The following is a 22,636-nucleotide window of genomic DNA, read 5'->3' as shown; positions in this document are numbered from 1 at the left end:
TTCGCTGTGTCCACTAAAGGGAGTCTTAGTCATCTTGCCCAGTAGGCATGACTCGCATGTCTCATATGATTCAAAATCAAATGAGTCCAGCAAACCATCTTTATGGAGCTGAGATAAGCGTTTCTCATTTATATGACCTAAGCGACAATGCCAGAGATAGGTTTGGTTCATTTCATTTGACTTGAACCTTTTGGTACTTATGTTATAGATGGGGTTCTCTAAGTCTTGAATGTAGAGTCCGTTCATCAGAGGTGCACTACAGTAGAACATATCATTTAAGTAAACGGAACAACATTTGTTCTTTATTACAAAAGAAAAGCCTTTCTTGTCCAAACAAGAGACTGAAATGATGTTCTTTGTAAGAGTAGGCACATAACAATATTCATCTAATTCTAGTACAAGCCTAGAGGGCAGAGATAGATAGTAAGTTCTACAGCAACAACAACAACCCGTGCTCCATTACCAACTCGTAGGTCCACCTCGCCCTTCGTCAATGCCCTACTATTTCTCAGTGCCTGCACATTAGTACAAATGTGAGAAACACATCCGGTATCCAATACCCACGATGCAGAAATAGATAAATTGACTTCTATAACATATATACCTGAAGTAGAAGTCTTACTTCTCTTCTTCTTAAGATCTTCTAGATATACTTTGCAGTTCCTCTTCCAGTGCCCGGTCTGACCGCAGTGGAAGCAGGTATATAGCATCCTTGGCAAGCCCTCCTTTAGGTTTCATTATCTTTCCTTTGCCCTTGGCTTGGGACTTTCCCTTACCTTTAGGCTTGCCCTTGCCTTTATGCTTTTGCACCATCAAAATGGAGTTGGGCTTTACCTTCTTAAGGTTGAGCTCAACAGTTTGCAACATGCTTAGCAGCTCAGGTAGTGGCTTGTCAATTTCGTTCATGTTGTAATTCATGACAAATTGACTGTAGCTCTCAGGCAAGGATTGCAAGATCAAGTCAGTGGCAAGCTCTTGACCAAGTGGGAATCCCAACCTCTGTAGGTTTTCTATGTACCCAATCATCTTGAGCACATATGGACCTATGGGAGTCCCATCTTGCATCTTGCACTGAAACATGTGCCTTGGAGATCTCGAATCTCTCATGCCTCGCTTGTCCTTGACATAGTTGATGAAGATGTTCAACCATATCATAAGCAGACATCAACTCGTGTTGCTTCTGAAGCTCAGAGTTCATGGTCGCGAGCATGAGGCATGACACATCTAATGCATCATCTTGATGTTTCTTATAAGCATCTCGGTCAGCTCGCGTGACAGTGGCAGGAGGTACCTTGGGAATGGGCTGCTCCAGGACGTACAGTTTTCTTTCTTGTGTGAGAACGATTCTCAAATTTCTGTACCAGTCCAGGAAGTTAGCTCCATTGATCTTGTCCTTATCAAGGACAGAACACAAGGAGAAAGTGTTTGTGTTTGTCGACATGACAATCTACAACAGAAATAATGCAGAAAGTAAATATCATATTCCATTTATCATTTAATTAGACCTTTAACTAAATGATGCTCCCACTGAATTTAGAGCTTTTGTAGAATCAAATCATGGATGTGGTCAAACCACACTACTAGATTCATACCAATTGGCTATAATTTTCGTGGGACAAGATCCACATCATACTATGACTTGAGATAGCTTTGGCTAAATCGCCAAAAACTTAGTATGATCGATAGATAACGAATTATCAATTACATCTCTATGCAACTCTTGTTTATAGGATCAAAATCCTCAGTTATAAAAAACCTTAAGTTAGCTTTGGCTAAATCGCCCAAAATTTAGTATAAATGTGATTTTTATCCTATCTTCGAACCGTTGGAAAAAAATGTCTATAGTTATACCCGATCAAATTGAGTTAACTAGTTATACTCAATCTAATTGAGTTTGCACTCACCCAAGCTTTGATAGGCGAGACCAAGATTGTCCCTCCGCACCCTACCAAGATAATATGCGTTGCTCTGATTTGGCAGATTCAACAACAACAAATGATCGAGGTAGTGATGGGTATCAAAACTTGGTAGGCATCTTGAGTTGATTTGATTAAGATCTAATCTAATCGTTAATGTGTATCATATACGCATCAAGGCACCAATTACCCTACACTAGCATGCATCACATACATACAAGCAAATATATCAAGATATATACATATATTGTGATGAGGTTATGACCCTACTACGATCTTCTCAAGCTAATGAGAAGATCGAACGGTCAACCTAGGATCAACAGTTTCTTCAAGCGTCTCCTTTGACCGCCTTGTGTTGTCGGCTTCCTTCTTGTAACTCCATCTTCAATTGTACATTACAAAATTGAAACTCGAGTTACATTCGAGTCTAAAACTATTTTACAACAGGAATATAAATAAAGGAGGCATGACGTGCAGGTCGCAAATCACATACAACACGCACAACAAAAAAATGGCGCGCAGGCCATATTATGAATTACAACACAATTTTTGTCCAATCAAATTGGGGTTTTTGGGCCATGATCATCACAATATCATACAAAATTCTAAATTATGTATTTTACATAAATTTCTATAATTTTACTACTGATTTTATGAATTTTATGAGTTACAACTTCTCGGCGGTCCCGATTAGCGATTTTCGGGCGCGATCGCGGGACAATGCCCCTTGCGGGGTTAGGGGCAGCGCCCCTACTCACGAAATGAATGTCGCGAGTGTCCCATCTTGATCTAACAGTGCCTTAAGCCGCTGCCCTAAAATAATTTGGGCGAGACCTTGTCGTTTCGGAAAGTTTTTCTCGGTAGTTGAAGCCTACAAGCGTCCAAACACTTGTTGCTTCGCCTCTACGAGAAAAATACTCACAAAATCCATAAAAATAGTCAACTTACAGAAACTTACAGATCTGAAATCTTTTCATAAAAACAAAATACAAACGAGTACATGCTTCGCACGTGGCTCTAATACCACTGTTAGCAATTCGAGCCGTAAAAACCGCTTTTTGCGTTGCAGAAACCCCCAATTCTAGCCACGGATCCGTGCAAAGATATATTTAAAATTAAATCATGTACATCTTTCTACACTAGATCTACCTTAGATCTACATGAAAAGAGAGTATACCTTTGTAGCGAAGCCCTTCGCTTATCCCGCTCGTCCAAAAAGTGTCGGATCTCGAAGAGTGTCAAGTGAACACTCCTCTACAAGTATCCACACGGACAAAAGGTGGAGAAGAACCACTTATAGTGTGCTAGCACTCTTGGGTGGCTCGGCAATGGAGGAGAGGGAGAGTAGAGAAGAGAGGAGGAAGAAGATGACTTCAATTAGCACACAAAAATGCTTAATGCACACAATTAAGTGGCCGACCACTTTTAGAGGCTTTTAAACCTCCATGTAATACCAAAAGTCATGACTCTTGGTCTCCCTCATGAGGTGGCACACACTTGATGTAGCCTTGATGATGTGGACCATCATCATTGGCCGACCCACATGCCATGTCACAATTAAGTGGCATTTGGTCAAGTCAAACTTGACCCTTCATCTTCCCTCTCAAGTCAAGTCAAACTTAACTCATTTATCTCCCATGGTTGATCAAATATAACCATTGATTCAAGTCAATTTGATTTAATGAATCTCTATTCATTAAATTAAATTGATTCAATGAGTTATAATCTAAATTAGACTCATTCAACACATGAATCAAATTGAGTCCAACTCAATTAGTCTAATTTGGATTACTCTTAATCCAATTTGATTCATCACATGAACCTAATCCTCTTGGTCCATCATATGAAACTATTCTCCATCTAATTGCCCTTTGTGTGTGACCCTATAGGTTCTTGTAACGTTGGCAATGCTCCTAAACCCATTTAGAAGCATAAGTAATGAGCGGTATCTAGCAACACATCATTACTACCCAAGTTACAAGAATGTTGAGATCCAACATCACCTTTGTGACTACTAATTATGACTCTCACAATATGTGACAATGTCCTTCTATCCTTAACATCTAAATTAATCAAATGAGGTATAGACCGTGTCATCCTCTAATCAATTTATATCTTGAACTCCAAGTAGACTCACTCTAAACAAATGAGCTCAATTTCTCATATTGACTCATTTGGGCATGGCCATGCACTTAGTGGTCTCACTCTATCAAGAATCATGATGTCACTCCCGTCATATAGGAGGGATAGATCTCGTCTACATCACTCACATCCCTCTGCATAATTTGTTACATACCCAGTAATCGCCTTTATAGTCCACCCAGTTACGGGTGACGTTTGAGGAAGCCAAAGTATGCAACTCCTTATGTAGGGAACCATGGTGACTTCAGGTCCAAGGACTGATAGTCAATCTAATAGTCACATGAGAAAGTATATGACACTCATATAACGATCCATGATACTTTCTCATGGCGGGTCATTCAGTATACATTCTTCAATGCATACCTATGTGTCAACTTGATATCTCTATATCCATGACTTGTAAGATCAAGTCATTGAGTTGACCTACATGTTAGTCTCATCGCATTAACATTGTCCCTGAATGTTAATACTTGATTAGGAATGATTAAGAGTAGTGCTCTCTATATCATCTCACTATCAATTCAACCAATCGATTGATATAGATAAGAACCTTCTACTCAAGGACGCTATTATACTTAGTTATTTGACACCAATACAAGTAAGTATAATAACCATAAAGAAATATCTTTATAAATATATATAGGAATATGATACATTGAGTCCATACAATGATCATCATATGATTGGTTGTAGGGCTCTAACTAATAATATGGAGGAGGTTTTGAAGTAAGAGGAGTTACCAAGTGATTAGCTCTAAATGGATGAGACATTTATATGTTTGAAAATACTCCTCTTTCTGATGCTCACATTCTTCCATAACTTTGAATTCTACAAAAAGAAATTAGATAAGAAAAATTAAGTAGAGAGATTTGGGTTATTATAAAGAAACAAAAGAAACTATAAAGAAATTAAAAGCTTAAATAAAAAATAAGAAAGAACTTGGGTTGTCTCCCAAGAAGCACTTATTTTAGATCATTAGCTCGACCCCTTATTTGGGCTTTTCGAAATATCGTTCTAGCCGGAGTGAGAAACTCTTAGACTTTTCTTCCATTGGCCTATTTTATTATAGAGATAGTTGTCATCATACGATTAATATAGTGTAACACCTCTCTCTCCATCTTCATCTCCTTGCAAGTTCATTCTAGAGGTCGAAGATGGTTCAGATTGAGCTTTCAATTTTGGTCCAAGTGAAATCTGCACACCCAAAAGAAAAACACGTCTCCCATAAGCATGAAATATAAGAATGAACTAGAATCATATTAAATTTAATGGAGCATGAATGAAAAAATGAATCATATTCCATAAAATCGATTATAGGTACCTATATGAAAGCTTCTAAAAGATCACTAAGAATACTAATCTTGTATTGTTGAAAGGTACCTGAAAGTTCTAAATAAATGGATGTGACTTCTTCTAGATCAAATGATGGTTCTGGCTCTAGCTCAGGTGGTAGTCCAACTAAAGGTGGTGATTCTTGGGGCTTTGCTATCTCTGCACAAGTCCCTATATTTATATTCACAACTTGTTCAATTCTTACCACTCTCATACTATCAAGTGGTTGTGGGCTCAAAGAAAGTGATTCTTGAGATACTACTTCCACAACACAATTCCCTACACTTTCTTTCATAACATGAATATCATCACATATAGTAAAACATATACCAACATCAATATCAGCTGCAAGAGAATCAACTACAGGAGGATCAACAACTTTACTTGTAGTCTTAAATTGATCAACCTCAACACATTCATCATCTAAAAATTCTATTTCACTATAACTCCAGTAGGAAGATCTAAAAACTTACAATCCACTGCATTATCATTATAATCATCATTTGAAGAGTCTTTATTTTTATATATATCAAGAAATCTACACTCAACCATATTAGTATCACAGAATTGTCAAAATCTTTATCTTTATTGGCCCCCACTAGTCTTTGTGGAAAAGGAATCCTTGTGGAGGTCTTTGGAAAAATTAATCTATCTTTTCCCCAAATTCTCTTTGATCTTGTGGTGGAGGTCCAAATTGCTTGTCTAGTATTAGTGCGATCAACCATTGAGGGAAAGGTATTCGTGGCCTATGGACACTTTCTAGAGTGTTGGAACTAAGTTTTTATAGTTCTCTATTGTTCTTTTCCTCATTTCTATACAAATCTTTCTCTAGAAGTTTTCCAAGATTCTCGCCACTTCTCAACTTGATAACATTACATTTTACACTGGACTTCTCTATTCTTTTCAACCCCTTATTTTGTGATTTGATGAAGTTTCCTCTCTGTATATGGGCAGTTGTAACAACTCTTGTGTGACAATTGTCATTGCATTCTTGGCTTGCACTTCAAGAATTATTGGGGGATATTCCATCCAACTTTTGTCTGACCATTCTTAGAGATTCAATGTTACTTGATTAATTAATGTATAAGCTTCATCCAAACGTTTGTTTATTAAAGAGCCTCCAGCAAATGAATCTAATAGTGACTTATTTGAGAAGGAAATCCCCATATTGAATATGTGCACTGTCAGCCATCTTTCCAAACCATGGCGAGGACACTGTCTTAATAAACCTTTAAATTTATCTCATGCCTCAAATAGTGATTCTCCATCTACTTGAGAAAAATTTGTGATGTAATTTCTCATATACATAATTCTGCTTAGAGGGAAAAAGTAATTCAGGAATCGTTGCTCCAACTGTTCTCAACTTGTAATGCTTTGAGGACAAAAAGAATAAAACCAAGTCTTTGCTCTATCTTTGATGCTGAATGGAAATGTCATCAACTGGATAGCATCAGCAAAGACCCCCTCACATTGTACCACATTGCAATATTCAAGAAATGCTTCAAGGTGCAAGTATGAGTTTTCTGAAACTTCTCCGTTAAATTTGTGGCCTTGTGTCATGGTAATTAATTCTGGGTCTAGTTGGAAACTTGCTTCTTTGATATAAGGTTTTACAATGGGATCCAATCCTCTTGCAGATATTGGTGTGTAAAATTCTCTCAAAGGCCTCTTGATATGTTAGTGCTCATTGTATTCTAAAAAATTCTAAGAACAAATAAAAATGCAGAATTAAAGACAAAAGGAAGATGCATAATGAAAAATAAAAAAGAAAAATGTCTAAAGTAACGCATATACTAATCAACTAATGTTAATTGAAAATAATCCCTGGTAACGACACCAAAAACTTGATGTGTATCCATAAGTGTACAGAAACATCATCAAGTAATAAAAGATATTGAACCACAGGAACTGTTGATTAAGTACTAGTTAACTTTATACAACAAATTATCTAGACAATCAAAAGTTGGGAAAAGTCTTTAAGAACTAAGGTTGAGAGGGAGAGAGTAGAGAGAGGGGGAGAAAGAGTGGTTGGGGAAATGATTCCAGTAGTTCAATTTCATTATGATGTTAGTTAATGTTCCTATGCATTGTTCATCTTCTTTCCTTCATGCCTACACTCTTGTAGGATTTCTAACTAAAGTCTAACTTGACCACTAAGATTACACCGGAGAGTTTACCCAAATCTTATGCCATTAAGTAAAGAAGTAACTTTAGAAAGTTCGATTAAAGGGTTAACCTTAAGGCCCCTAGTCATACTATCCCTAGAGTTATCTGATTTACTTCCTAATGGTAAATTAATATAATTAAGTAGAAGAGGTAACATAGAAAGTCTGGTTAAAGGGTTACCCTTTGTCACAGGGCCCCTTTGGTCATACAATCTCTATATTGCATAAGTCACTTCCTAACATTAATGTGAGAAATACCCCCTCAAACTCTAATTAACTTTCCTTATAGGGAATTACTCTCTGTTTCATGGAAATGCCTTAGAAAGTAAGGATACCCTCTGTCATAAAGTTCCCGACTACACATTCCAAAGCACCTCCTCTAAATGGTGAACAAAACTCTATATCTAAATGTGTTAACCTCACACACATTCCATCAAATATATATAAGGAACAATACACAAGAACAAGTCATAAAATATATCATTAAATAAGAAAATGACATATACATAATTCATATATTAACATCATATCATAACTACTTCTTGCATCCTAAGAATCAAAGAATCTACTCCATTATAAGATAATACAACCAAGGATGAAGAAATTAACAAACTACAACTCATTATATGAAAATAGAGAGAAGAGAGTGTTTATCCATGAAGCCCGACGTCTTTAGAGGCGTTCCCTTGCTCCAAAAGTGGACGGATAGTGCGGATCGGCAAAGTTGGAAGCTCTATAATTTCTCCTAGAAGGAAAAACTCTTTCCAAAGGAAGGGACGGGGCATCCAAACCAAGGATCCATGAAAAGGGGAGAAAACCCCCTATTATAGCAGAGGGCACAACCCCTACCCTTAGCAAGCACGACCATACAATATGGCACGATTGAGCCATGCAAATGATGAAAGGGGATACCATAGTTGTGTCTCCAAGCATGGCCTTGTCATGCCACTATCTGGAACAAGGGTACAGTTGTGCCTAGTTCGTGCCTAGTAGGCATAACCCTGCCTATCTCTACAGGGGGCACGACCGTGCCTCGGGGCACGACCGTGCCTCGGGGCACGACCGTGCCTCAGGGCACATCATACCCATGCTAGATTTCAAAATATGCTACACTTCGTATTCTTTTTCCCTTTCCACTCCATTTCATATATTGTCAATCAAAACAAAGTAAAATCAGATCTCCAAACAAAAAGAAGTAATTATAATGATAAAATGAATGAATGAATGAAGTGCGATAACGTACATTATAATCAATAAATACCAGTAAATGTGCATCAATCAAAGTCTAAAATCATATATAATTTAAGCACATCAACTCTAAACTGATGTTCTTTGATTCACAGGACTCCGACAGCGAATACACCAAAGAGTCCATGACACTATAACTTAGAAGGAAGATGAGAAACCCGAGCAAGTGAAAAGAACATCATTATTTAGAGTTAAAAAATAATATATAAAAAAATATATAATTTGAATGTATTATTATAATTTTTAAATTTAATTTGATAATTTTAAAAATGACTAAAATACATCAGTAATTTACTAAAGAGCGTAGCCAGTTTTGCCTTTTCCCTAAATCACATAGGCATTTTGGAAATGTCTAAATCGCATAGTCTGCCATGTGTCAAATACCCATTTTACCCTTCCAAAGAAAAAAAAGGAGCATTCTGAACCGGAATGTGTCCTTCTCAGAAAAAGTGACCTACTCTCGAAGCAAAGGTGACCAGCAACGAACGGTGCAGCTAAATTTATGATGAATGATGTAGGTAATTTTTTGGTGAACGGTTAACCTATGCTGAGTGAAAAAGTCAAACAGCAACAAGCTGACAAACTTCAAGCGGATGGGGAATATTTTTCGGTGAATGGTGCTTGTTCTTATCATAGAAAATGTGGAATGTAGCATAGGTAAAAAATATCCCTCTAGTTTAGTATCCTATAGCTTTCTAGGAACTTTGCAGGTTATTGTACATGGAAAAGAAAAGTTGATCAGAGAGAACATAACAAATGTAGCTCTGGTGTAGGTTCTTCTCTAGTGGATAGTGTAATGTATAGCTCTAATGGTCTTAATGAGGTAGCCGATCCCGACCTTATGATTCCCTCATAACCTTGAAGTTGAAAGTGATGAAACCTAGCTCCAGCCAGTGACTTTGCTAGTTCTCTGTTATTCGATTTGAGAATAGTTGAAGGGAGGTATAAGCAAGTGTAGCACAAGGTTTAAAAAAATTCAAGTATTTGTAAAATACTTTGAACCAGCCTACCAGAGATGCTGTAAACCTAGTTCAACGATGGTAACATCTCAAATTGGCCTTACCATTGTTGTACGCTGGGAAATATTCGTTATATTCATCTAATGATTATTTTTGTTATTATAGATAAACCAATCATAGTAGGAGTGATAGTTGATATTGTAGTGTGGACGAAGTTTTATTCTCTGATCAATCTTATAGAGAACATGTAAGCGTTATTCTACTAATGTATAAATCAATTAATATGATGTGTATAATTGCATTATATGGAACCTTGGTGACATGGTTTAGTAAATAGACAATTTTCATGTGATCTTAATGTTTGCATCTAGACTTTAATGTCTTCTCTTATACTCTTGAGAGTTTTCAGAATAGTCTGAATTAATACATAAAAAGTGTTGTTATGAGATTAAAGTTTCTTGTATGTGAAATTTTAAAATTTGAAATTGGTAACTAGAAAATTAGCAACATGTGATGATCTATTGTCTTCCTTCACTTGGCTAGTGTGTTATAGAAATATTCACATATTTAATAGAAATGATTGTTCTTCACAATTGCATCAATGCATGGATACATTTTCTGATGAAGTTGTGTCACATAAGATGGAATCAATTGATTTAAAAAATGAAGACCAACTCAGTGATGGTACACCAAACATAAATACTAGTGGTAGTAAAATGTCATCTTCCACTTTTGCTAGTGTTGTGGTGAGTATTGGAGAGAGTGTAAATTGTATATACAATTTGAGAGAAGAAGCTATCAGTATTGACAATGTTAGAGGTCAGAGTCTTTTGGAAGAATTATTTAAAGATACGTGGACTCAATAAGAAAAATACGATATTAGAATGGCAACCGAAATTGAAAGAGATGCCTATAGGGATGAATTTATAGGGAATGATATGCACTATTCAATAGATCTGGCAATCATAATGATTCAGTATAGTGATCTTGAAGATGCATTTCCATTATCTAAAGATGGGTATGTAATGAACTCAAAAATAACCGAATTGTAAACGGAAGAACCGGATGAGAGAGATGTTTTTTATGCTAGTAAGGTAATGTAAAGTTTCAGCAATTTACCAAACAACTTAGGTGAATATGTCTTTTCCCTGATCACGCCTGTGGTTTTGGAAATGTCCAAACAATGTAGTCATTATCTTTGTTTATACATGTCTATCTTTCCCTTTACTATTCATTTAAAAATTTGTTGAACTAGATTTTTTTTCTGTGTTGTTGATTTTGAAAGATTAGTAACAAAATATTGCTGCTTCCAAAATCAACATCATAATACTATTGCTAATTTTTTATGTTGATTTTTGATAAATCATCAACATTGTATTGCTGATTTTTAACAACACAATGTTGTTGATTTTCAAAATCAACAACACAATGATTTTCAAAATCAACAACACATTGTTGTTGATTTTTGAAAATCAACAATTAAATGATGATGATTTTTAAATGTGTTGTTATTTTTCGGAAACCAACAACAACTTTATTACTGACTTTAACTTTCATATTCCTCACTATACTCAATGGGAGTATTAGTAACTAAAAAAATTGTGATTCTTTTGTAGAGATTTCCAACCCAAAAATAATTTAAAGATGCACTTGCTAACTAAGAAAGTATGGGAGGAAAAATACATCAAATTGAAGATATTTAAACGAGGTTCCATTTGATATAATATATGTCATATACTTCAAACTGAATTAAAAGTTATGGCTCTCTCAACATGTTATTATAGGTCCCGATAGGCTAGCTAGAGGGGGGAGGGGTGAATAAACTGTAAGTTAGAAATTTAAATCTCTTGCTACCAAACTTAGCAAGGAACACACATTAATTTTAAACAAATAAAAAAAATAAACAAAATAGAGAGACAGAAGATTTTACTTGGTTTGCAACCAAGGAGGTTGTTAATCTAAGGTAATATAAATATCACTAAAAGAACTCCTTCGTGAAGGTGGAGTAGCCTCTTATAGTAGTTAAGCACAAACAATAAAAATAGAATCTGTAAATGAAAGTACAGAGTGCGTTGTTAAACTTCGAGTATGAGTGCTTTATTTATCTCACTGGTCGCAACTAGCCATTTACTGACATGGCACTTCCCGGGAACCAGGACCCAGTCTGGGCGCTTGGACTTGGTCAACTTGATCCACTCTGCAATAGTTTCTTTCCAACGGATCAAGGCTTCCCGGGCGCCTGGACTCGATTCGAGTGCTTGGACCCGATCTGAGAGCCTAGACTCGGCTGACATAGACTCTATGCTAATCCTCTTCGACCAACAACTCGCTGACATGGCGGAACATTCTAGGCGCCTAGACCTAGTTGGCCTTGGGTGATTCTTTGATCGTCCAGAGTTGAGCTCACCCGAACTCAACTCTGGTCTTCTCCTCGAGCAGTCTTCCTCCTCGACTTCTCATCCCTTGAAAGTGTCATGCGCCTCCTTCTTGTTTTCCAGTGTACTCTTCCACAGCTCCTCATCTCTCGGATGCACCAGGCCTATTGACTCACTTTCCGTGCCATAATTCTCGCTCACTGAGTCTTTTGGTTGACTTCTTATATTTCTAAGCTCCTGTAGACTTAGACATAAGGCATCAAAAATAACATGACCTAACTTAATTCAGTTAACCACATCAAAATTAACTCGGTGTACTTATAGTTATAACTTATAGTTGTAACAGGTATGAAATTATAGTTACTATAATGTGTTGCTGGTCCTTTAAAGATCAACAATACGATATAGCAGATACGGAATCATAGCTGCTATAACGTATTTCTAATCTTCAAATTTAATATGTAAATAAACAACTTATTATTTAAATTTCAAACACTAGTGTAGATATATTTTTTGACCCTTTATAATATAATGGGCACTAATTTGAATTAGATATATTATTCTTTAACTTTCATATTCCTCAGAACATTCAATGGGAGTATTAGGAACTAAAAACACTTTTGATTCTTGTGTAGAAATTCTCAATCAAAAAAAAATAAAGATACACTTGTTGAGTAAGATTTAATAATGGGACACAAGATATGTCAAATCAAATATCTTTCAACAAGCTTCCATTTGATATAATACGTGTCTTGTACTTTAATAACTTATAATTATAGTAGCTACGAAATTGTAGCTTCTACAATATGTTGCTGGTCTTTTGAAGATCAATAACATAATGTAGTAACTACGGAATCATAGCTGCTATGACATATTATTGGCTGTAAAGACCAACAATACGTTGTAATAGTTAACAAATTGTAGATGCTACAACATATTGCTAAATTAAAATTTTAATATGTAAATATGAAACATATTGTTTAAATTTTAAACACTAGTGTAGATATTTTTTTTGCCCCTTCACAATATAATGGGTACTAATTTGAATTAGATGTATTATTTTTAACTTTCATATTCATCACAACACTAAAGGCCAGTATTAGTAAATAAAAACACTTTTGATTCTTGTGTAGAAATTCCCAACCCAAAAATAATTTAAAGATGCACTTGTTGAATATGCTCTGCATTTCATTTACAAAATAAAGAACTCCAGGAAAACAAGAGTTAAAGTAATATGTGTTGGAGTAAATTGCACATGGGCAATAATTACAAGGGGAGAAATAGAGTTGACTATTACAAAATATTTATAAGAACACTAATGCGATCTTTTCTTAGAAAATGTTGATCATCTTATATACACAACTTCTTTTATAGCTTCTAAGATTAAAAGTTAATTTGTCTATGTAGATTTGTATAAACCTAGAAATATTCAACAAGATATGAGAAGATGATTTATAGTAGATATTGTAGGATCGAAAAAAATTTAGATATCTCCACAATGACATGATATTGTCCACTTTGGGCCTAAGCCCTCATGGTTTTGCTCTTGGGCTCTACCCAAAAGGCCTCATGCCAATGGAGATATCTTTTCTCTTATAAACCCATGATTTTTCCCATGTGTTTCCAATATGGGACTATGTTTGCAACCTTGCAACCTCAACAATCCCCCCCTCAAACAAAGGACCATGGGCTTCCCACGTCCGATCCTCGACCCACCAGGTCTTCCTGCCCCTCGGTCTACCCGACCTACTAGGACTTCCTGCCCCTTGGTCTACCCGACCTACTAGGACTTCCTGCCTGGTGTCTGGTCATCTTGATCCGAACATAGGAGCCCCCACTTTTTTGTTCGAGGTCAATATTGTACTCACATGGTTCAATCAGACTATAGCTCTTGTGCGCAGTCGGCGGTTAAACCTTCTGGCAGTCCGGGCTCTGATACCAATTGTAGGATCGAAAAGAATTTAGATATCTCCACAATAGCATGATATTGTCCACTTTGGGCCTAAGTTCTCATGATTTTGCTCTTGGGCTCTACCCAAAAGGCCTCATGCCAATGGAGATATCTTTTCTCTTATAAACCCATGATTTTTCCCATGTGTTTCCAATATGGGACTATGTTTGCAACCTTGCAACCTCAACAGATATATCATATCGAAAGGCAAATCATGCATGTCAAAAAGTGTTGGGTCACTTCGGGAGCTAGAAGCGGGTGAATAACTTGTCACGCTTGTTTGCTTGCTTCGAAGATGATGATGATGTAGTGAAAAATCTCACAGCAAGCTCATAATGCTAACACCAAGATTTACTTGGTATCCACCTCAAGAAGAGGTGACTAATCCAAGGATCCACACACACAAGCACTCTCTACTATGAAAAACACTCCTTCTCGGTAACTACCGGAGGTGGAGAAACCTCGTACAAACTCACACAAGCATACTGTTGGGATCTAGCGCGCCAAAGACGCGGAAACGCAGCGGAAAAATTACTAGATCCTCTTATCCAGTAGATCCATGCGAAGGGAAGAAACATTTTCTGAAGACTATACTAAGCTACATGATATGATTATACCTTTGTTACGTGCCCTTCACAATCCCGACAATAACCTTTTTCTCTGGATCCAGATCTTAGCGCGTTCAAGCGTCCACACCTCTATGGTATCCACATGAACAAGCCTTGTCTTTGCTTGTCTCACAAACAAAGCAAGATGGAGAAGAAATCATAAGGTTGTGCTAGCAACCACAATGGTGATTTCGGCCAAGAGGGGAAGGAGGAAGAAGAAGAATGCCAAGGGTCTCAACACTTGCTCATCTTCTCAAAATTAGCATCCAAATGATATTTATAACCATCCCATGGTATACCAAGAGTCTCCACCCTTTCATCTTCTAATCTAATGGCTCAAAATCAACCATTCAATCTAATGGTTCAATTTTGACCATTCAACTTCTTTGGTGAACTCAAGTTCACCCAATGAGTCCAACCCATTGATTCTCAAGCAACTCGACTCAATCCAACAATTGGATCCCTTTGAGTCTAATTCAATGAGTCAAATTCGGATTACACTTAATCCATTGATTCATCACATGAACTCATCTCCATATCAACTTGTTCTTTGTGTGTGACCCTATAGACTCTTGTAATGTTGGAAATGTACCCAAATCAACATTTGCGATGCATAAACAATGAGTGACATCTAGCAAGGCATCATTGCTACCTAAGTGACGAGAAAGTCGAGATCCGACCTAACCTGCCCGTGACTTTCATCATGTATGACTTGGTCCCTCTATCCTTGATATCTAGATTGATCAATGAGGCATAGACCGTGTCATCCTCTTATTAATCTTTGTATTTCTTGATCTCCAAGTAGACACACTTAAACAAATGAACTCAATATCTCATATTGATTCTGTAACACCCATAGGATCCCTAATGATTTCATATGAATTGTTGCATGATTAGAATAGGCCTTATGTAGATTTTTCCAAAATAAAAGGAAAAATTAGAATCAAAAAGAGGCATGACCAATGTTTGAACCTTGGACCTCTTAGCAAGTGGTTCTAGGTAATAACCAGTAGCCCCAGCAGGGGTGTGCTGTTATAAAAGAGAGGGAAATTGTAGTTAAAGGTAGGGAAAGAGAAGACTCCCTTTCACTAAGAAGGAAAAATTTAAGTTTTCTTCTTCCATTTTCAATGAGAAGTTGGTTTTGCCTTCTTCCTTCATTGAGAATAAATAGGAAAATAGGAAAGGAAAACTTCATTTTTGCTTCCCTCTTCCTCATTCCTCCTCCTCTCCACCGAAATCAAGCCATCCTTCCTCACCATTGCCGAACCAAGCTAAGGTCCCCTTCCTAGGGAAGTTTCACGAAGCAAGGGTATTCTCTGAGTGAATCAAGCGAGAGGATGTAAGTATTCCCCTCACCTGCAGTACAAGTAGTTTCGTATGTTTTTATGCTTAAAGTTTGCTTGAAAACTAGGGTCTTGCCTTACATGTTTCGGCCAAGTAAGAATAAAAGAAGGTAGATGAAATTTAGGACCTAACTATGCTTGGTTATGACTCTTCATGATATGTAACCTACTATGTGATGCTAGTTTAATGATCTCATGCTTTAGGTTGAATGAAAAGTTAGATCCATGCTCCTAAGGTTCCGGCAAAGTAAGAATAAAAGAAGGTAGATGAAATTTAGGATCTAACTATGCTTGTTTATGACTTCTCATGATATGTAACCTACTATATGATGCTAGTTAAATGTTTTCATGCTTTAGGTTGCACAAGAAGTTAGAATGATGCTTTAGGGTTTCAGCCAAGGAAGAATAAAAAGGGTTAGATGAAATTTAGGATTTAACTATGCTTGTTTATGACTTCTCATGATATGTAACCTACTATATGATGCTAGTTAAATGTTTTCATGCTTTAGGTTGCACAAGAAGTTAGAATGATGCTTTAGGGTTTCGGCCAAGGAAGAATAAAAAGGGTTAGATGAAATTTAGGATCTAACTATGCTTGTTTATGACCTCTCATGATATGTAACCTACTATATGATGCTAGTTAAATGTTTTCATGCTTTAGGTTGCACAAAAAGTTAGAATGATGCTTTAGGGTTTCGGTCAAGGAAGAATAAAAAGGGTTAGATGAAATTTAGGATCTAACTATGCTTGTTTATGACTTCTCATGATATGTAACCTACTATATGATGCTAGTTAAATGTTTTCATGCTTTAGGTTGCACAAGAAGTTATTATGATGCCTTAGGGGTTCGGCCAAGTAAAAATAAAAGCAATTAGAGGAAATGTAGAAACCTAATTATGCTTGTTATAATTCCTCATGATAAGTAACCCACCATATGATGTTAGTTTAAAGGTTTCATGCTTTAGGTTGTTAAAAGAAACCTAGACACATGCTTATAGGTTTCGGCCAAGGCTTGTGCATTAGGGTTAGAAACTTCTATATGCTTACCAAGAGTTTCACTTGCTATGCTATGTATGGTGTAAAGGTTTCATGCTTTAAATTGGAAAAAAAAGAATAGAGTCATGCTTACATGTTTCGGCCAAGACAAGGAAACTATGTTAATGAGCTACCTAGGGTTCCAAAGGGCCTCACATGTCATGCTAAATACTATGAGATATTAGGATATTGATTCCATGTTGTTATGTTGCTTGAAAACCCATGATTCATGCTTATATGTTCCTTATAATATGATATGAATTTCATGTCACCATGTTAATTTATATGTGCACTTATGACATCATGTTATGTTTACCCATGATATGTTATATGTATGTGCACTTATGCCATCATTATATGCTTTCTTATGACATGCCATATGATATGTGCACTTATGCCATCATGCTAGGTTTTCTTATGCCATATGATATGTGCACTTATGCCATCATGTTATGCTTACCTATGATATGTTATATGTATGTGCACTTATGCTATCATGTTATGTTTTCCTTATGACATGTCATATGTTATGTGCACTTTATGTCATCATGTTATGCTTATGTAAGGCTTATGTATGATGAAAAGCCTAAGAGATGCTTCCCTTAAGTTGGGATTAAGAGCACTCTTCATGATATGACAAGAACATGATATACTTTGATATGACAAGAACATGATATGCTATGATGTGACAAGAATCATGATATGCTATTTTACTTTTGTATGGCTTGTACCGGGGATGAGCTTCTAAGTTGCCCCTAGGTCGATGGTCAAAGAAACGGGCCTAGTAAAAAGGGATGAGCTCCTAAGTTGCTGCCCCTAGGTCGATGGTCAAAGAAACGGGCCTAGTTCCTAGTAGGTTCAAGATTAGCTACCTTGAATCTATTTAGGATGCGCACAAATTCATGTATGTGGTACAAAGCCGGACCCTCATGTTGAGATTATGTTTAAGTACCTATATGATATATGTTTTCAAAAGAACATCTCGCATCTACTCATTCATGCTATACGTTACATGTTTTCAAAAGAACATCTTGCATCTAAATGTCTCATGATATATGATTTCTTATGCTTTAGAAGAATGCTCTATGGAGATATTTCATGTTATGTGATCTTTATGATTTATAAAAAAATGCTCCCTTGAGATATGTTTATGATGCCTAGATGAATATGCTACTACCTTTTGATTATGCTCTCATATGTTATGCTTATGCTCTTTTGAGATATGCCTATGATACTTAAATGAACATGTCACTACTCTATGGCTGGTTTATGATTTATGATTTTGTGAGTAGGAAAGGAACTTACTAAGCCTATGTGCTTATAGTTTTATGTTTTCCTTGTACTGCAGAAAAGAGTAAGGAATGACTACACTAAGAGGAGCAGCAGGAAGGGCAAGGATGTATGCGACAGTGACATGGTGGAATAGATCCATTTGGGTTTCAAACTTATATGTATCTAAGTTGTGCATGAGAAACATGTTTTGACTTTATGCTTTTGATAATAACTTGAGCTAGTATGGATAGTTTATGCACTTATGTTCTTCTTGTTTCATGTTAATATGCTTATGATATCATGAATCATATCTCAAATGGTTGATAGTAAATCAAGTTATATGCATGAATACTAGGATGTTCACATGTTATGTTAAAGGATTAGCCTGTTAGCATGTTTAATATGTGATATGATTATATTATTCACATGTCATGTTTAGTTAATATGTTTATGATTAAATCAAACTTTTAAACCTCACTTCCGCTGCCATGATTTCATATGTATATATATGTGTGTTTGTATGATTCAAGTAAGTAACCCCGTCCCTCCCTTAGGGTAGTAGAGGGGCGGACGTTACAGATTCATTTACGCATGGACATGCTTTCTTGTGTTCTACTAATCAAGGGGCCCACGGATATCGCTTCTGTTATATGGAAGGGATAGATCTCATCTACATCACTCACATCCCTTCGCATAATTCATTGCATACCTAGTGATCGACTTTATAGTCCACCCTGTTACGGGTGACATTTGACGATACCAAAGTATACAACTCCTTATGTAGGGAACCGTAGTGACTTCAGGTCTAAGGACTATTCATACCAATAGTCACATGAGAATATTTATGCCACTCATACGATGATCCATGAAACATTCTCATGGTGGGTCATTCAGTATATATTCTCTAATATATACCCATGTGTCAACCTAATATCTTATATCCATGACTTATGAGATTAAGTCATCCGCTGACCTACATGCTAGTCTCAACGCATTAATATTATCCTTGTATATTAATGCTCGACTAGGAATAGTTAAGAGTAGTGTTCTCATAATTGGTACAAAACCTACTACCCAAGGACATTATTATATTTATTCAATCGGCACTGAACTGCAATAAATATAATAACTAATTTTGTCTTTTTATTAATAATGATATATGATACAAAATGAGCCATTTACAATCATCTCATAATTGGTACTAGGGCTAATACTAACACATACAACTCGAAACAAGAAGTAAAAGTAAACAATATAATCAATAACCTCTCTTGTTCGATCTCATGTAGCTTGTATATGCCTCTTGACTCTTGGAAGTGCAGCAACACTTGTCCCCAAGATACTCCAAGAATTGGCAAAAGACTTGTGAGCTTGGTGGAGAAGAATCGGGAGAGATCTTCGTGTAAGCGCTGCTTCATTTGAACTCACTGTTGCCTTTATTGAAACATCCCATGATCAACTCTCAATTTTTTTAAAAAAAATAACAACTCACTAATCTTCAACTATGCAGGTACTTGTAGAATAAACCCATCACAAGTCTCATTTTATAGAAGATAGAGAACAACATCTCACATATGAGTCTAACAAAAAGAACAATACATCCTCAATATCTCCCAAGAACCCCAGAAAGAAGTAAGCTCCGCACTCCTAATGTCCGGACAGCGCCATGCGTCCATCCCGCCTCCTCGTCTACTCCGTCCGCATGTCTTCCGTGGTGTCCAGGAAGGCATCCTCACCTGTACGTAGGCATCATGAGTCTATGAACCTAGCAAGTATAATTTATATGAAAAGTATGACTTCCATAAAGTAATAGGAATAATAACTAGCAGAGCCTATCATAACTTATAAGCAGTACAACTACAAAACGAAATACAATATCATAGAAGGTCCTACATAGCTAAAAGGGGTGAGCATGTCGCATATCCAGTAACCACAATTAGAACAAGTCAACAGTCCTATGATCCTAGATGTACCTCTTAGAGAACATGCAGTCATATAGCCGAAGCTAACAATAAATTATAGTATCAGTCATAAATTACAGTATCAGTCATATTTGGAAGAGCCCTCCCTGGAGCTCATCTCGGGTCACCCAACCCGTACTGCCACTACATATGCTCATACCCATCCTATTAGCTATATAAGAAAACATAATCTATCCTCATTATACCATAAACAATTGCTCATTGATCATTCCATTCATTCTATAAACATCTCTACCTGGAAGGGAAACAATTAAAGCATACATACGTATAAGGAAACCAAACTAAACTCTATACCAAAATCATGCATAACCAGCTAGAGGAAGATCACAAAAATGAAACTGACATGGAAATCATGAAATCAATTAAATCTGTTCTATAAAATTTAGCCTACATGAGAAAACCAACACAGCATTAAAACCCAACCAAAAACACATGAATTTGTCCAAAGTAATCAACCAATACCGAGGCATGAACACAAACTGAAACAAATTCAGAACCATGCTAATCTGTCTAAAACATTCTACCAACAGCGAAGAAATGAGCACACATTGAAATCAAACCGTAACTGATCTGAAATTTCGCACGCAATGACGCCGCCACAACCTCCAAACTTAACTCCCAAACAGAAATACCAAAAATCCAAGCGAAACCTAATCTATTGCAAGATATCAGAACTCCAAAACCCATCACAATAGTCTATGCTTCATCGAAAAGGATTTACAACCTCCCCTTTCTATAGTAGAACATTCAATCAACACAAAGGAATTAAGCACAACATCTGAGTTGGATCGGAACCTCCCAAGCGGACAGTGATCATGGCAGTAAAGAGGAAAACAAAGCAATATCAAATTTCGGAGTCCATCACGAAGAAAGAAAATGTCATTGAAACGAACTTAGAATCCCAACTCCATCGATAATCTGGAAGGCTCAATGAAAATAGAGCATCGACAACCCAACTCAAATCCCTAATCCACCGAAAAACCCAAAATGAAACAAACAGTAAGGAGAACAATCATCGTTATCTATAACCAAAATCACCAACATCTTCTAACCCGAAATTTGATTCATCAAGAAGAACAGATCTATACCAAATCCAATTGTGAGCGCCCCGAATCCGATAGAAAAATTCCAGAAACATCACCAGGGAAAACAGAACATCACAGTTCATTCATCTATCGAGCATCTCATTCAAGCATTTAAACAAACATGAAATCCGCAGGAACACAGAACACTAACACCACGGAACAACAATCAAAATGAACCCAATTCCATTCACAGTCAATCAAGCTTCGGAAGCAACGATCGACTTCTACTAGTTCCTAAACCTTACCTCATAGAAGCCATGCCCACATAATAGAAGTACTTGCCTGTCCTTCTTTGCTCCCCCGCGGGAAACCTCGCCCCCTATTGCTGCGTCGAGGGTGTCCTTCGCCTGATCCAAACGTCCTCCACAGAACGGGTTGCGGGCGACGCTCGGCCTGAGCTCAACCGCAGCGAGGCATGCCTTTGACTTCAGCGGCGCGACTTCGGGCGAGCAGAGAGTGAGAAGGGATCAGGAACAGTGACTTAATGACCTAGGAGCTTGTATACATAGGTCTTATGGAATTAACTTAGGTTAATCAAAGTTAATCAACTCCTAACCTAAGTTAGGTATCCTCCATATGGTTCCTTCTAACTTTATTCCTCTATCCCCTTAAATCATGTTGAACAAGTTTATTTAAATTTCTAAAAAAAATATTCTCAAAATTCCTGGAAGATTTCATAATTAAATTTTTAATTAACGCTCATGCGACCCTAACCAATTTTGTAAACAAATTCTTTATTTACGCTTGTGAGACCTTACATTTATATTCCACGATCTAGGGCTCTCAACTGATTATGCCTCATTCCAATTGATTGCCACATTAGATCCTAGTGATCCCAGTCGTCTAAAACCTTCTGTTGGTGCAATTGACCTCTAGGGTTTTGATGTTTGACAATATGACCAAGGGTTGACCCAAACAGGACGTGATGTTTGGGAGAGAGAAGTCTAGTCAGGACTAGATGACTAGCAAAGGTAAGTCCTAACCAAAGGTTAGACAAAGTGGAAGTCTCGGTGAGTGAAACCGGACCCTAGTGAGTGAAGCTAGGTGATAGAAGTCCCGGTGAGTGAAGCCGGACCCTAGTGAGTGAAACTAGGTGGTGGAAGTCCCGGTGAGTGAAGCTGGGCCTTAGTGAGTGAAGCTAGGTGGAGGAAGTTCTGGTGAGTGAAGTCAAACCCTAGTGAGTGAAGTTAGGTGGAAGAAGTTCTAGTGAGTGAAGTTAGGCC

The 22,636-nt window shown here is 36.9% G+C and overlaps 1 long non-coding RNA gene and 1 other non-coding gene across 2 annotated transcripts; one reads left to right on the top strand and one right to left on the bottom strand.

Annotated features, from left to right (window-relative positions):
- The first annotated feature begins 6,588 nt into the window (after positions 1–6,588).
- On the top strand, positions 6,589–6,694 carry LOC121983502. The gene has a single exon (XR_006112551.1). It is a non-coding gene; the product is annotated as a small nucleolar RNA R71 (small nucleolar RNA).
- A 13,187-nt stretch (positions 6,695–19,881) lies between these two features.
- Positions 19,882–21,973, bottom strand: LOC121980480. The gene is made up of 2 exons (XR_006111554.1): positions 21,659–21,973; positions 19,882–20,082 (listed from the first exon to the last, which is right to left on the bottom strand). It is a non-coding gene; the product is annotated as an uncharacterized LOC121980480 (long non-coding RNA).
- Between the last annotated feature and the right edge of the window lie 663 nt (positions 21,974–22,636).

The sequence above is a fragment of the Zingiber officinale genome, chromosome 5A (assembly GCF_018446385.1).
Source record: "Zingiber officinale cultivar Zhangliang chromosome 5A, Zo_v1.1, whole genome shotgun sequence".
Classification (NCBI taxonomy): Eukaryota; Viridiplantae; Streptophyta; class Magnoliopsida; order Zingiberales; family Zingiberaceae; genus Zingiber; species Zingiber officinale.
This window is presented reverse-complemented; position numbering and strand designations above follow the sequence as displayed.